Below are 13,891 nucleotides of genomic sequence, written 5' to 3'. Positions count from 1 at the left end.
ACATATCAGTTCTAGCATTGCTAACTTTACATTTTAGGCATTTATCAGCAAACTAAAACGCAGACAAAATGAACACTGCACAGTTTAGTGGTCTGCTATAGGAGTACATCTGTACCAGTCAGCGCGAAACGCCCAACCAAACACTTTTTTGTGCATGTGTAGAATGTTGCTTTATGTGGATATTGAAACAACACTGAAATACAAAGCCTTAGTTTACATAATGAACAGTAGTTCAGCAACCAATGTTACAATTCCTCTTTATAAAAAATGCCACTATAGCCTAATTTGTGTTTCAATTTGCAATTTAAAGGGGACCTCTTATGCAAAATTCACTTTTGTTTGGGCATAAATGTGTGTTGGCAGTGTGTGTACACAACCACTATGTAATGATAAATGATAAAAATCCACCCACTCATTTTTTTTAATCCCCATAAAACATAAGCAGTGTCTCAGAACAAGCCGTTTGCAGGTTCCTGGCAATGTGACATCACATTAGTCACAGACCCTGCCCACGAATGTTGACAGACGTTTTAACATAGAACTGCCCTGAGCGAGTTCACAGCGAGTTGTACACAGTCCGCCATTACTGCACTGACGAGAATGTCTCCCAAGCATTTTAGGTGGTCTGTAGCTGGATGGATTAATCCACATAGCTCTTTCCATTTACTCATGAAATCTGAGCTGCTGAAGATGAGGTGGATTAATTTTGTTTTAGAAGAAAAATGCTCCCTCAACTCTATTAACTGCAACTATATTGCAGTTTCTGACATTATAGAGTGTCCTGACTGACTCCTGACACAGGAGAAAGAGCTCTTGAAGCTCAACCCTCTTAGGCCGAGCGCAGCAGCTCATTTGCATTTAAAGGGCACACACTGAAATGGCACGTTTTTGCTCACCCCAAAAAGTCACAATTTTGCTATACAAAATTATCTGTGGGGTATTTTGAGCTAAAACTTCACATACTTACAAAGACTTATTTTACATCTTGTAAAAGGAGGCATAATAGGTCCCCTTTAGTATAATATGTGACCAATCACGGAAAGTAGGGACACAAGTCGGTTCTGGGGCATTTTGAGTTATTCACAGATTCTGAAAGTGTAGTCTCCAAGCTTTCCAACAATGTGTAACACATGGCCATTTAAAGGTAGGCACTCAAAAAAGCTCAGAAGGGAGAAAATGGCCTCTAAAGATTGTGCAGTTCTCACCTGCTGGGAGTGACAATAGGGCTCATTTACATCTCATTTAGTTAAGCCATACCCCCTGTAAAGCTCCCTAATAATAAAGGATAATGTGCATTGTAAATGTCAGTAATTTATTTATTTTTTTACTTTTATAAAAATGATTTAGAGGCTGAAATATGTGAGTTTTATCTTTTTATAAAACCTTTTTTGTCAAAACTCTGTTTGAACTTGTGAATTGTAGATAACATGTTGCAAGACACTCCTTTAAAATCTGGCCATCATTTTTAATGTTATTATTGATTATAACATTAATGTTATTATTGTTATATGACAGAGGTCTGATATTCTATTTGTCATATTACTGTTTTGCATAAAACTGAAGAATATTCGGTACATCCTATACTGTATTCTAAAATGATCTGATATTAACTTTTGCATGGATTTTATTGAAAAGAGCTTAGGCTCATGTAATCAGTCATTTCTCGGTGTGTCTGTGAAATGCTGAGGTACCGTAGATGCATGCGTGAACATCATGGCAACATAAAACACAAAGTACCTCACGTGGGAAACACTTACTATAGTAAATGTTACTATCGATGTAGCCTCTGATATCTTACGGTCCAACTCGTCTGACGCCAGTCAGATACATTCTTCCTCATCTTCATCTTCGCTCAGTTGTAGATTAGGGATATTATTCAGTCTTATTATGCCGCTTTCATCTTCGCTCAGATCGTCTTCAGAATCAGTGAGCGCTTGTTCATAAGCATCCGGCTTGTCGAAGAAGTACTTCAAAACATTTTTGGTGTAACGGCCACGGTTCAGCTCATCTGCGGTAATCTTTGCGGCGTCCATCTTCATTGAATTTTGATATCAGCTAGAGCCGGCCAGAGCGCTGCATAATAAGTAGCCACGCTTCCCTTGGAGGGCAGGGGCAATAACAAAAGAAACAAAAGCCGGCTTATCCAGTATGGAAATACACACAGACAATGACACGCCCCTACTGCGTGCTAGAATCTCAGAAAAACAAGCCGATTTCAACCTCAAAATGTATGCTTTTAAATATACCAATACTGCTATCTCAAACACGGAGAGGCTTCTTCGTGATCTCAACTAACAGATTCTGCAAAAAAACGAAAATCACCAAGTTTGAAAAAAATGCTTCTTTCTCATTTTGCTCGATAGTTGTGCTGCCGATTAGTGTCACTGGTTTCCGTGACGGGTCACATATTATAGCTTCATATTTTTTGTTCTTCTTCTGTTCTGAATAAAATAAATTTTAGGGATTTTCTGTGGAGTGAACAGGGGTACTAAAATAACCAAATTTATAGATCAATAATGTGTGTAAGTTTTTAGTTTTATTTACTGGTATTTTTATTTAAATTAACTCCCTGAGGTCTGAAAACGCGCCGGCGCGTTTTGCCGTTTTTTTTCACATTGCAGCAAAACAGACTTAAAATACTCCGTCATTTTTTGTCATAGAAACATAAGTAATATATCAATTGAAACTATAGAATATCTTCTTTTATTTGTATACACTCAGAGTAAAAACAAAATGTTGAGCTTTTTGTAAAATAAAGGAAACTAAAATGATGCATGATCTGTCCTCTCCTTCTGAACAAAGTCTAATCTGATAGTTCTCAGAAAATAAACTATAACTTAGTGAATACTAATCACAAAAAATTACACTTATGTCTAAAGACACGTTGAAATGTCAGGTTTTAAATCGTGGAAGTCATATCAAAAACAAAAATTCTGTGTTTATGTAATCTGTATGAAAAGAGGCACATGTCAGAAGTCCATGATTCAGCTCATTATCTGCTAATGCGGCCACGCCCACAGAGCCAGCGCTATTCAGAGGCAAATTATGAGTCAATACAGGCATTCATCGTCTCAATCGTGTATTTATTGTCTTGAAAAGTGTTTATCTGTATGTAAAAGCCATGGTTAACAACCTTTGGAAGACATGCCGTTAGTTCCTGATATGTTCTCTTCTTCTGTAGAATAATTTGTAGACTAAATGTGTACAGAGAGCGCCCTCCGGCTACAAGCATGAATTGAAAACACCATTCCTGAAATGTCCTCTTCTTCTTTAGAATAATTTGTGGACTAAAGGTGTACAGAGCGCCCTCCGGCTGCAAGTATCACCTGAAAACACCAGCGCTCATAGTTATGACAATGAATATAGAATAAATATAACTCCTCTGTATAGAAAATTGACATAAACATATGAGAATCCATCAATATTTCTCCAAATGTGCATGGTTTTAAACTAAAAGCCTATATTCAGACTCTTTGCATCACAGAAATACATTATATTTTAAAGAATATAATAGAATACCATTATTTTAAATTGAGCTGAGACATGATTACAGAGGTTTTTTTCACAGCCTACCTGACTGAAAGGCCTCATTAATATGCAAGTCATTTCAGGTCATTATTATGCAATTCTTTTGTCTTCTCAGGTGTAAATGAGCCATTATTCATGATGATTCACGCCTCCACGCATACTGTGTTTCTTGACAAAAAGTGTCTTGCAAAAACTAAATCAATATATTGTTTTATATGAACAAGTAGGCATTATAATTTTTACATAATTTTGAAGCAAAAACTCTAGCCTACAACCTCCAAAACCCAGAAGTCTTGTAAACACAGATTTAATATATATTTTTGGCCTTATTTCAGTGACTTATTTTTTTTGTTTTTTCAATAACCACACATAAATGTTATTCCTTCAAAAACACAAACATGTGCATACATGTTCCTCACATATTATGGTAGCCTAGTTTGTGCTGAATACAGTGTAATGACACTTTTGTCATTAACACTCTGAGGTCTGAAGGTATCGCCGGCGATACCACCGTGGTTTTTTCTTATCAGTGTGAAAGAGACTCAAAATACTCCGTCAATGTTGCACATACAATTAAGAGTTATACACCATTTTAATCTGTGGAATATCTTCTTTTATTTGTGCACACTTAGAATAAAAACAAAATGTTGTGCTTTTTGTAAAATAAAGAAAACTAACATGATGCGTGATCTCTCGTCTCCCTCTGAACGAAGTCCAATCTGATAGTTCTTAGAAAATGAACTGTAACTTAGTGAATACTAATGACAAAAAAATTACACTTATGTCTAAAAAAACGTTAAGATGTCAGGTTTTAAAACATGTAAGTCAAATCGAAAACAAACCTTCTGTGTTTATGTAATCTGTATGAAAAGAGAGCCATGTCAGAAGTCTGTGATTCAGCTCATTATCCACTAATGCGGCCACGCCCACAGAGTCAGCGCTATTCAGACGCAAATTCAGAGGCAATACATGCATTCATCATCTCAATCGTGTATTTATTGTCTTCAAAAGTGTTTTGAATAGCCATATTTAGCGATCTCTTGCCTCTGTTAGTTCCTTGATTGTCACATGATATGCCTCTTCTTTTACTGAGGCATTTGTGGACAAAAGGGGCAGAGCGCCCTCTGGCTCAAGTATGAATTAAAAACACAGCATCCAGCGCTCATAATAATGACAATAAATATAGAATAATAAATATTACTCCTCTGTATAGAAAATTGATATAAACATATGAGAATCCATCAATATTTCTCCAAATGTGTATGCTTTTAAGCATATTAAGAAATTATGGTCAATATAAGATTTTAAGAGTCAAAATGTGAAGCTTGAGTCTTAGATCTTTTTAATGATGTATAGTTTGTCAACTGCACATCAACATTTAGGCTCTATAATATAACAAATATAGTAGCCTATATGAAATGCCCTAGAGGTAGGAATGTTCAGACGCTTTGCATCACAGAAATACATTATATTTTAAAGTATATTAAAATAGAAAACCATTATTTGGTTAGAGACTTGAGACTTCTTTTAAAAACATTATAATGGCAATGTGTTCAATCTTTTGACTGGTAGTGTAATTTAACATAGGCCTATACAAAATTTTCTTCATATCATGTGCAATAATACGTGCATGCATGAGATCACAAAAATCATGTTTTTTTTTGTCCTGAGTGGACTTTAATCCTGTTATCAGCATGATCACAGAGGGTTTTTTCACAGCCTACCTGACTGAAAGGCCTCATTAATATGCAAGTCATTTCAGGTCATTATTATTCAATTCTTTTGTCTTCTCAGGTGAGAATCACCCATTATACATGAGGATTCACGCCTCCCCGCATACCGTGTTTCTTGACCAAAAGTGTCTTAGAAAATTTAAATCTCTCTATTGTTTTATATGAAGGAGTAGGAATGATAATTTTTACTTCATTCTGAAGCAAAAACTCTAGTCTACAACCTCCAATAAAAAATGCAAAAATAAATATTTTTAACTTATAAATATTTTTAACTTATAAATAAAATAGAGTACCTTTATAGTGTTTTCAATGATGTGCAGCCTATACGTATCTGTTCACAGCTCAAATAAATGTGTTCTGAGGTTTCCTGACCCTTTAACACTCTGAGGTCTGAAAACGCGCCGGCGCGTTTTGGAGGTTTTTTTTCACATTGCAGCAAAACAGACTTAAAATACTCCGTCATTTTTTGTCATAGAGACATAAGTAATATATCAATTGAAACTATAGAATATCTTCTTTTATTTGTATACACTCAGAGTAAAAACAAAATGTTGTGCTTTTTGTAAAATAAAGAAAACTAACATGATGCGTGATTTCTCCTCTCCCTCTGAACGAAGTCCAATCTGATAGTTCTCAGAAAATGAACTGTAACTTAGTGAATACTAATCACAGAAAAATTAAACTTATGTCTAAAAAAACATTAAGATGTCAGGTTTTAAATCATGTAAGTGAAATCGAAAACAAACCTTCTGTGTTTATGTAATCTGTATGAAAAGAGAGCCATGTCAGAAGTCCGTGATTCAGCTCATTATCCGCTAATGCGGCCACGCCCACGGAGCCAGCGCTATTCAGACGCAAATTCAGAGGCAATACATGCATTCATCGTCTCAATCGTGTATTTATTGTCTTGAAAAGTGTTTATCTGGATGTAAAGTCATGGTAAGGGAGCTCTAGAAGACATGCAGTTAGTTCCTGTTTTCTTTTCTTCTATAGATGAATTTTAGATGAGTTTTTGTTTCTTTAGCGCCTCCGGCTGCAGTATGAATTGGAAACTCCATTCATGGAATAGCCTCTTCTTCTTTTAGATGAATTTGTGGACTAAAAATGTACAGAGAGCGCCCTCCGACTTCAAGGATGAATTGAAAACACCAGCGCTCATAGTAATGACAATGAATATTAAATAAATATAACTCCTCTGTATAGAAAATTGACATAAGCATAAAGAATCCAATATTTCTCCAAATGTGCATGCTTTTAAACTAAAAGCCTATATTCAGACTCTTTGCATCACAGAAATACATTATATTTTAAAGTATAATATAAAACCATTACTTTATATTGTAATAATATTTTTCTGTATGTTTCATATATCATGATGAGCTTGAGACATCACAGAAGGTTTTTTTCACAGCCTACCTGACTGAAATGCCTCATTAATATGCAAGTCATTTCAGCTCATTACTATCCAATTCTTTTGTCTTCTCAGGTGAGAATGGCCCATTATTCAGTGGTGATTCACGCCTCCACGCATACTGTGTTTCTTGGCAAAAAGTGTCTTACAAAAACTAAATCAATATATTGTTTTATATGAAGGAGTAGGCAGCATAATTTTTACATAATTTTGAAGCAAAAACTCTAGTTTACAACCTCCAATACCCTAAAGTATTGTAAACACAGATTTACTATACTTTTTTTGGCCTTATTTCAGTGACTTAAGTTTTTTGTTTTTTCAATAACCACGCATAAATGTTATTCATTCAAAAATACAAACATGTACATACATGTTCCTCACATATTATTGTAGCCTAGTTTGTGCTGAATACAATGTAATGACACTTTTTCCATTAATATGTTTATGAACAACTGAAAAAAGCACAAATGTCAGGGCATGTCAAAACTTCTCCAGGCCCCAAATCAGCCTCAGACTCCAGAGGGTTAAGGACTACTTCCTTCTATTAAAATCACATGTTCTGAAGTACTGAAGACAACACTTTTCTCTGAGTCAATACTTAAGATATTGTTTGTAACTTTTAATAATACTGATTTTGTACTATGTTTGGTCTTGGACTGGAAAATATCTATTAAGTTATTTCCAATCAATTATGTTTTCCAAAATTATATAATTTTTAAGTCAGCAAGTTGATTATGTACAACTTTCTCAAAAATCTAATTCATAAAAGGCAATTTAGAAATAAGCCTGACATTTTTTAAATCCTGTGAAAGTTCATTTTCTTTAAGGCTGGTTCAATAACAGCATGCATAAACCCAAATTGAACAGTGCCATTAAATAAACTACTGCTAATAATCGATAGTATACTAGGACCTATAGTGTCTACTTGCAATTTATCTTTAATCCACTTACATTCTACATGCCGACAAACCTGCTTTATATTTTGAGTTACATCATTTAACCAAGGTTGTTTTTTTTTACTTTTTGACATCTAATTTTAAAAATTATCCAAGATCTCAGACCAAACAAGATTAAAAGAGTTCATCAGATCCTATAGGGTGCAACTCTGTAGGAAAGTATAATTCAGTAGTAAAAGCAGTTGAGAACACCTTAGGTGTAGAGGTTGTGATAACCCAGGACAAGAATTAGGGGGCTGATAACAGTTTTTTGTTGTTGTTGTTGTTGCAGAAGACAGGTTAAACCTAATAGGCATATGGTCCAAGATAGCGTTTTGTTTTTCGACCAAATATTTATCATTTTCTCCAATAAAAAAAGCAAGTCAAGTGTATGCCCATGATCGTGTGTAAGTCCAGAACAGAAACACACTGAGATAATTTAAAAGAATTAACTAAATAAAAAAATTATGTGGCCATGGGTTTACCAGAACAACAGACATGAATATTAAAATCACCCATAATCAAAATGCGGTCAGCAGATGGAACAGCTAAGTACTGAGTACATCCTAAGCACTGAGGGACAGTAAGCCAACACACTGCATGGCACCATGCTTGAACAGCCCATCCAACTTGTTCTGTTGGAGGAAGACAGTGTCTCCAGCTTGCCCTTTGTGCCTGAAGAGAGGCACCCTGAAACATATCCTTAGCAACTCTCCAAAAGCACTGAGTGAGGGACGCTATCGTTGGTGTCATGACAAAGTCACGAAGGCCATAGGAGACATAGCAGATCTTCAGTGGAATTAGGGAAAGGGTCATTGTCTTCCCAGGTGTGAAAATCATCAATATTCATTATTATTCACACCTCCTCGTATACAGCCTTTTTGATACAAAACTTAAAATTCTTATTTTTTAAATCAATATACCGTTTTATGTGAATTAGTGAGCAGGATGATTTTTCATCTTTTTTTTTTTAAGCAAAAACTCTAAGCTACAAGATCCATTTGTCAATAATATTTTGAACAATTATTCAGTATGGGTTTTATGGCCATATATCAATGAGTTAAAAATATATATTTTTCACTAAGCATGCATAAATTATATTTTCTCAAAACTACAACCATTTTCATACATCCTGTTCACATATTATAGCAGAGTTTGTGCTAAATACAGCATAATCAGACTTTAGCTATTAAAATGTATATGTAATGTAAATAAGCACAAATTTCAGGGCACATAAAAACACTTCCAGGGCCCAGAAAACACCTCAGACTCCAGAAGGTTAAAGCCATTTTGCATACTTCATAAAGTCATAAGAAAAAAATCTGTCGATATTGTATTGTGATATTATTTAATACTTCATTTATAATAATTTACCTTTAATTTATAATAATCACTCAACTCGCCTATTCTCAACTCTGAAAATATGGACATCTGTACAAATATGGAAAAAAAATCTAATTTCAGCAAATGTTGTTTTGACTTTTGTTCTGGAATTCTTTTGAGAGCAGTATTTTGCTGATTATTTTAAAACCATTTACCTCAGTATCTCCAGCTGACAGTTTGGACTCTCCAGTCCATCAGAAAGAAGCTTCACTCCAGAATCCTTCAGGTCATTGTTACTCAGGTCCAGCTCTCTCAGAACAGAGTTTGAGGATTGTAGAGGTGAAGACAAACTCTTACAGCACTTAGCAGTGAGACAACATGTGGAGAATCTGAACAAAAAACAGTAATTATAACAGTAATTCTATAAAGTAATTATAGAATAAATATTAGTGTGATATGTACTAATTAATTTACTACAAAATAAATAAGTAAAGTATTTGAACTCAAACCTCAGTGTCTCCAACTGACAGTTTGGACTCATCAGTCCATCAGAGAGCAGCTTGATTCCTGAATCCTGGAGCTCATTGTTACTCAGGTCCAGCTCTTTTAGGACAGAGTTTGAGGATTGAAGAGCTGAAGACAAACTCTCACAACACTGAGCAGTCAGATTACATTTGGAAAATCTGAACAAGAAATACAAAAATAATTGTTTACAGAAGAGATATTATTGGGGGTTTTATTAATTAATGTAATGCAATAAATAAAGTATTTGAACTCAAACCTCAGAATCTGCAGCTGAAAGTTTGGACTCTTCAGTCCATCAGAAAGAAATTTCACTCCTGAATCCTGCAGGTCATTGTTACTAAGATCCAGTTCTCTCAGGAAAGAGATTGAGGATTGTAGAGCTGAAGATAAACTCTCACAGGACTGAGCAGTGAGATTACATTTGGAAAATCTGAACAAGAAATAAAATAATTGCATACAGAATAAATCTTAGTGTGATCTTTATTCATTAATTTAATGCAAAATAAATAAGTCAAGTAGTTTAACTCAAACCTCAGTGTCTCCAGCTGACAGTCTGGGCTCTTCAGTCCATCAGAAAGAAATTTCACTCCAGAATCCTGCAACTCATTTTCACTCAGGTCCAGCTCTCTCAGGACAGAGTTTGAGGATTGTAAAATTGAAGACAAACTCTCACAACACTGAGCAGTGAGATTACAGCTATGCAACCTGTGTAGAGAACAAATCAAACAGCAATATTTGTGCTTATTAGGTAGAGTTTATAATTTGGAACATAGATAGCTTAGAAAAACATTTGACTGTAGTTATGTAAGCAAAGCTAAAACTATTTTCTCTTAAAACATCAAACCAGTATTTTCATTTTCCTAAACTCTTTCCCTACCATTGACAAGATTTTCCATAATTCATTACACAACGCTTCCCTAACACTGATATCATTTTTCAGCAATCCATGTTTTCACTGGTATATGGCAGGGGGCGCTATTATAAAAATGTTTAAAGAGTATGCAACCTCCAGATCAAAACACAGGCAAAGAAGAATCAGAAGGAATCAAGAAAAGCACTGATTATATGCATGCAAGCTAAAGCAGTCATGAAACATTAAACAGCATATAAATCAAAGCTTTTGATTTATGAATGAGAATGAGATCCCAAAGAGGGATAAGACTGTGCAAGCTTCAGGGGCATTTATGTATGCAATCTACTCTATGTTTTGATCACCGTTCTGAATCTGATCCAGATGTAGTCTTTGATAAAAAAAAAAAAACATGGTTTTCTCAGCTTTTTGTGAATGTTTATTTATTTTTATTTTTTTTTTGCAAGTGTTGATTAAAAAAAAAAAGAATGTAAAAAGTAAAATAGCAGGGGGTCTGTTCTTTATTTTGACATTGTATGTTCATTCATTCAACTAAGTATTCTGGGGGCCATGAAAATTTTGTGAAAGTTTTTAAAAATCCTGGCAGTGGCTGGCAACTTTAAAAAAATGCTGGCAGGGAAAATGTTAATTTATGATACAATTAAGAATATTTATTCATCTTGACCAACAAGTAACACGTGTAAAATAAAGACCCAATAAAAATGACTAACAGTTTACATAAATGAATGTACAATAGTCTCTTACAGTGCTCTTTTGGTGTTTTTGATCACTGGCAGCAGTCTCATCAGTGCTTCATCAGATCTTCTGTATTTCTGCAGTTCAAACTTCTCTTGAATCTCCTCTGACATGAGGAGCACAAACACCAGACCAGACCACTGAGCAGAGGAAAGATTCTGTGCTGAAAGATTTCCTGATCTCAGATTCTCCTGGATTTCCTCAACAAAGTCATCTTTCAATTCACTGAGACAGTGGGAGAGATTGATGGTTCTCTCTACTGATTTCTCCTTCTCTATTTTCTTTTTGATATAGTCAACAGTGTTTTTAACATTCTCTGTTTTCAGTTCCAGTCCTGGCAGTAATTCTTTCAGGTCATTCTGATTGGAGTCCAATGAGAGACCCAGAAGGAACCGAAGGAAAAGGTCCAGGTGTCCGTTCTTGCTTTCTAAAGACTTCTTGATTGCAGCCTTATGAAGTTCAAACAGTGGCTTTTTGAAGAATTTATCTGCCATTTCTTTCCAGCATTGAACAAATGGGTTTGCCGCCTTGTCTTTGTTAATGAAAAACACATATAGTGCAGCAAGAAATTCCTGTACGCTGAGATGTACGAAGCTGTAAACATTTCTGGCTGAAACCTTTTCCTCTTGAAAGATCTGAGTGCATAACCCAGAGTACACCGGCCCTTCACTGACATCTAGTCCACATCCCTTAAGATCTTCTTTGTAGAAAATCAGATTCCCTTTCTCCAGCTGTTGAAAGGCCAGTTTCCCAAGCTTCAAAATAACCTCATAAAAAGCCCTGTCATTGGCTTCAGGTGCAGGATCTTCACTGTACTTCTTTTCCATCTGCTGCATCTGAGAAAGTACAAAGCTTGTGTACATGCCTGTGAGAGTTGTGGGAATTTTCTCATTGCTCTCTTGAGCCAGAAGAGGCTGAAGAACAATAAGAGAGATCCAGCAGAACACAGGGATGTGGCACATAATGTACAGACTTCTGGATTTCCTGATGTGACGGATAATGTTTCCAGCAACCTCAGGTCTGCTATTTTTGTAGAAGTAATGCTCTTTCTGCTCATCATTAAATCCTCGCACTTCAGTCACTTGATCAATGTAGTCTCGGGGTATCAGACTGGCTGCTGCTGGTCTGGATGTGATCCAGATGAGAGCAGAGGGAAGCAGGTCTGTCTTGATAAGGTTTGTTATTATCTTACTCACTGTTGTTTTTTTGTGAACGTCTGTAATTCTGCCACCTTCTTTAAAGTTCAAAGGTAAGCGACATTCATCCAGCCCATCAAAAATGAACAAGACCTTACCATCACCTTCAGGAAGAGAAGGCAGTTCTTTAGGATCATTAAATAAGTGTTTGTTAAGCAGTTCCATGAGACTGCAGTTCTCTGTAATCAGGTTTAGCTGACGGAACGGCAGAGGGAAAATTAAGGCTATATCCTGATTTTCTTTTCCTTCAGCCCAGTCAAGGATGAATTTATTGACAGAGACAGTCTTTCCCACTCCAGCGATTCCCATCGTCAGTACTTTTCTGTTTTGTTCACCTTTGTCACACTGGACTTGGAATATGTCATTGCACTGTATTGGTGTGTCAGATCGGTTGTGACTTAATTCGATCTTTCTCACCTCATGCTCACTCACTATTCCTCCAGTCTCATTTTCCACTACATATAGATCAGTGTATATATCATTTAGGTAATGCCGATGACCAGTCTGAGAGTTACCAACCAATATCCGCTTGTAGTCCTGTTTTAATTTGTTTTTCAATCGGAAGCTGATGTCTCTGTATTGATGAAGAGCAGCTTCACTATCCTCTGCAGTGGCAACTTTGAGAAAAAGACAGCAAAAAGAAAACAAGCAGAATGTGAGGCCAAATTTTTAATCACAAAATTTCATGTGATAATACTACAAGTATAAGTATTTATAACTATGTCTTTTAAATCATCATTAACCATCTGACTAAAGCTTGGCCCTGCAAATGCTGCTGGTAGTTTATTATAGGCTAAGCACTGAAGCTTTGTTGCACCTATTGTTACTGTTTGTTTCCTTATTAATAATTTTCTAACTCTGACTGGGAGTCTTTCCTTCACAGGACAATGTTGAAATCTTACACACTTATTGGGGTGGACATGAATAGACACCTGAACCTGACCAAATTTGGATTCTCTAGAACACACTCTGTAGCACCACTCCCAGTTCAAATTCCATTCTTTTTAGTTATAGCTTTTAAAAGTTTTGCTCTAGAAATTAAATTCTTATCACACCTGATTACTCTTCTCATGCTGATAATAACTGATGTCTTATAATAGGTCCACCTATTACAAGTGTTGCCATTTTGAAATTTACTATATTTAGTTTTTTCCTGCTATTACTTAAAATTTGTCTCCCATAAATAATCAAATTTGTCTCACAGAAATGACCTGTGAAATGTTTGAAATGTTTGACATGTTAGAAAAAACAGCAGCATGCCTGAAAGTTTGAGGCCTTAGGCCTTAGTTTAATTAGGATTTTTAAGTAGTTTCTATAAATGCACACTAGAAGAAAACATTACTGGTGTGCATCTTGAGACAAAACAATGGCTCTGACATACTTTAAGATCTGTCAGTGCAAGTTGTTACTTTCAGTTAAAACAGCTCAAATATGCATTTTAGTCCAGGACTATCTTAAGCCTTGCCTGTGAAACCAGGGGGAAAAAATGGTAATGTGTCCAATCTTTTGACCGATGCTGTAGTTTAAAATATAGTAGGCCTAGACAAAATTTTCTTCACAAGAAGTGCAATAATATGTGCATGCATGAGATCACAAAAATCATGTTTTCTGTTAAGAGTGGACATTATATTAAC

At 35.5% G+C, this 13,891-nt stretch overlaps 1 pseudogene; it reads right to left on the bottom strand.

Annotated features, from left to right (window-relative positions):
• LOC125261835 overlaps positions 1-13,891 on the bottom strand; it is a 58,376-nt pseudogene that overhangs the window by 11,563 nt on the left and 32,922 nt on the right.

This window comes from Megalobrama amblycephala, unplaced genomic scaffold, assembly GCF_018812025.1.
Source record: "Megalobrama amblycephala isolate DHTTF-2021 unplaced genomic scaffold, ASM1881202v1 scaffold501, whole genome shotgun sequence".
Taxonomy (NCBI): Eukaryota; Metazoa; Chordata; class Actinopteri; order Cypriniformes; family Xenocyprididae; genus Megalobrama; species Megalobrama amblycephala.
Note: the sequence above shows the minus strand (reverse complement) of the source record. Positions and strands in the feature narration are given on the sequence as shown.